The sequence below is a fragment of the Mizuhopecten yessoensis genome, unplaced genomic scaffold (assembly GCF_002113885.1).
Source record: "Mizuhopecten yessoensis strain PY_sf001 unplaced genomic scaffold, ASM211388v2 scaffold2671, whole genome shotgun sequence".
In the NCBI taxonomy this organism is placed as follows: domain Eukaryota; kingdom Metazoa; phylum Mollusca; class Bivalvia; order Pectinida; family Pectinidae; genus Mizuhopecten; species Mizuhopecten yessoensis.
This window is the reverse complement of record NW_018404662.1, coordinates 1,372,134-1,375,687: the sequence shown is the minus strand read 5'-3', so window position 1 is coordinate 1,375,687 and position 3,554 is coordinate 1,372,134.

Genomic DNA, 3,554 nt, shown 5'->3' with positions numbered 1-3,554 from the left:
AGAAACTGGGTCAGAAAAACACCTGATAATGTCAGCTTTCCTTTTGCATGTTTTATGAGCTCATGCAAAGATGTTACCGTGTTTACCAGGTACATGCCACCGTGTGACTATTTCTTATCAGTTATATGCTATTTGCATGCCTTGACAACTGAGCTATCATTAACTACCAGCATTTTATAAAACAAATGTATATCTAGTCCTCCGAATAAAACAAAATAATATCCAGTTTTGGTTGATTATGTTCAGGACGATTGCAATCATGTAATCATAAAAATAGGTTTTATTTGTTTTATCAAATCACCACCTATCCACAGTACATGCATATATATTCGTGTTAACTGAAGCCGATCGATCCCGGAGAAAGTATAAATGAACTCTCCTATAATACATTTGCGTTCGGTTTCGTTTCGTGTGTGTTAACCTTATGGGATGACCACGTGTTTAATTTCAAAGGATCATGTAAATTTTTCATCTAGAGGCTATTACCTGTTATTGGTAATACTTTCGTCATATCAAAGATGAACGTAAGACACACATGCGATAACAATTTTTAGAATTTGGTAATTAATACAATATGTCAAAGTATTATAGATTGTTTCGTCCATCTTAGATTCATCCTATACAATATTCCATTCGGCGTTAAAGTACTTAAAATTTCTGACATATCTATAGAAGTGACAACATTGATCATCTTATCCCAGATCAGGTTTGTGCCTCTGATACACGAAGTGAAAATTCTGATCATTACTTTTTTTAATCTTAATTACTCTAATTCTAAGTTTTTACTTCATGAAATTCAACTCTGTTAACTTCAGGTGATAATACCCTGTTTTATGATATTTGTGAACTTATTTTAACTATCAAATACAATATAAATACTACCAAACGATTTAAAAGATTCATATGTATCCATAATTGAATGTTTGATATCTACTGTGCACCTCAGTATTGTACAGTCTGAGTATTATCACTTTGATAAATACACGTAGTAACTCTAAACTGTTTTACTAAGGCTGATTACACACATAATATAGATGTGTTGTATGTGTGAGGGTGTGTGTAATATGTAGGCATGTGGGTATGCATTGGTTTGGTTTAGTTTTGTTTAACGTCCTATTAACAGCTAAGGTGTTTTAGGACGTGCCTCCATTGTGTAGTGTATGCGTGCTTGTGTGTGTGTATGCAAGAGACAGTATATGTTGTGTAGGCATGCAGGTATGCAAGTTTGTATATTTTTGAGTAGATGTTTACATATTTAATTATCATACGTTACCCGAAGTAATTATTCTACTTTCTGAATGTTGGTGTAATACTACCCGATCGATGCTTTCATTGTAAAATATATTTCTCTTTTATATATATATATATCATTTTCCAAATGATATCTACTATCTATCTTATTCACTCTGACTTGTATATATGTGGTACCTATCGGAGAGGACTTATATAGGCTTGCCTGTTGTCCAATCCATTTGTTTAAAAAAAACAAATGACAACAGGACAAGTTCGAGAGGCCTTTCTGAATGTTGTAATATATAAGTTTTAATGACATGAATTCTTTCCATCTTTTTTGCTGCTGTTTATTGCAAGTTGTGCGTAAAGTAAACGTGCCAATGTGTGTCTGTAGAGAGTGCGAGGATGCGTACACATAAGGGAAACTCAAATAAACATAAGGTGTTTGTGTTATTGTTTTTTTATTTAGAGTTTTGTGTTTTCTCTACAGCTAGGATCCAGAAGACGATGTCAATAAGGAGGGAACCACTTACGGTCATTTTTACCATGTCGCTGAAATGTCAATCAATCGGTCATTTGAAGACGATGAACACGGATGATCGGACAATTAAACGTAAATTCCAAACCATCGAACTTAAATGTCATAACGTGAATAAAGTCTTGTGACAAACATACTGACAACGGGTTACCCAGTCGTAGCAGACATCTTTTAAAGCCGAGCACGAAGCAGAGAAAAAGAAGCACTCGCTTTATGTAATTTCGTTTGTCTCGGTCTATGGACATCACCAGGGTCCAAGACTCGCACTCTGAGCCTTTAAAACCCCACCAGCTGCGATTCTGTTCGTGGGAGCAAACGTACCATCATTATATAATAGTCCAGAGATCTATCATTGCAGTATGCAGTTCAAAAAATTCAAAGTGCAATACCCTGTTTCAAAACAAAGCAAACCCTATTCCAACTTTTGGTATTTGAATTTTGTCCCTTCTGCAAAATGCCCAAATTAATGTCGACACAGTCCAATCACTTAGTCATGAGTAAAATCTTACACTGGATCTTTCGCCTTTTTTAAAACTACAGCTGAAATATAAAGACTTTCACCCGTTTTATACTTATAGTTCGAAAGTTGATCATAAAGTCGCTGCAGCAATGCTAGGTAAAGATACAACGATGCGTCAGTATTCTCTGCAGAAGCCCATGTTAAACATTTCGCCCTCGGTCCCATAAAATCCAATGATGTACCGAAATCAATTATCAACTCTGATTCCCTACCTTTTCTGTCGAGTGTTCGTAACAAATGTTTGACGAATATTTCAATTAGTAAAATATTAATGGTATTACATGTTATTTCCTCTAAATTTCAAATTATTTCATGATGGGTTTCCGGTCATGTAGGAATACCAGATAGATGAAAAGGCAGATCGCGCCGTCAAAGCGGCTTTCTTGCTACTAACTGTTGATTTTAAACTTATTTTATAAATTTTAGGCCGTTGATAATATGTTGTGTAAGGTCAAATTGGCAAATGATTGAAATCAATGCGTAGAAAACAAATAATACTCTGTATAACCTAAAATCGGTTAATGGTATCCAAGCTATAGGAAAAAAACTCCGTTTGTGTTGATGGGCCGTTAACAATCTGAAAATATTAACAATTATAATGGACTGTATCGATTACCTAGAACAAATAGAGGCATGTATTTGTCCAGATGTATTTGAGGATGAAATTACATCTCTGATATTTGTGATATGTCATAGATTCTGACCTGAATAATTCATTTGAACCTTTGTGATTAAGGTTTAATCAATATGTGTGTGTTTATCAAACACTAAACTCTATTTACAGCTCATGTGTTAAAACTTAACGTCAATCAAAGGGCAATGAGTACATTTTTTCCCCTGTTTTGTCCCAGTTTAGGGACGGCACCAATAACCTTTCCGCTTTGAACAAAGGCAATATATTGCTAATTAAGACACTAAGAAGCATTACGAAAAAGTTGCTGCGGATATGATTGGTTCGCTTGAATGTCCCTGCCTCCTTTCAAGTGATTTGTCCTGTTATGCTCCTTTAGCTGGTTCGCTTGAATGTCCCTGCCTCCTTTCAAGTGATTTGTCCTGTTATGCTCCTTTAGTTCTTTCCATACTTTGTAACCTAAATCTATACCCGTTTGGGACCCGCACTACAACGTTGTTTTGAAAACAATGTAGCTCGTTGCCGGACAAATGTCAGATTCTCAGTCATAATCAGCTGCAAGTTAGTCATAATGCTGCGAAAATGAGGGTGTTTATGTCTATGAACAACGATATGAAACAATAACATTGATT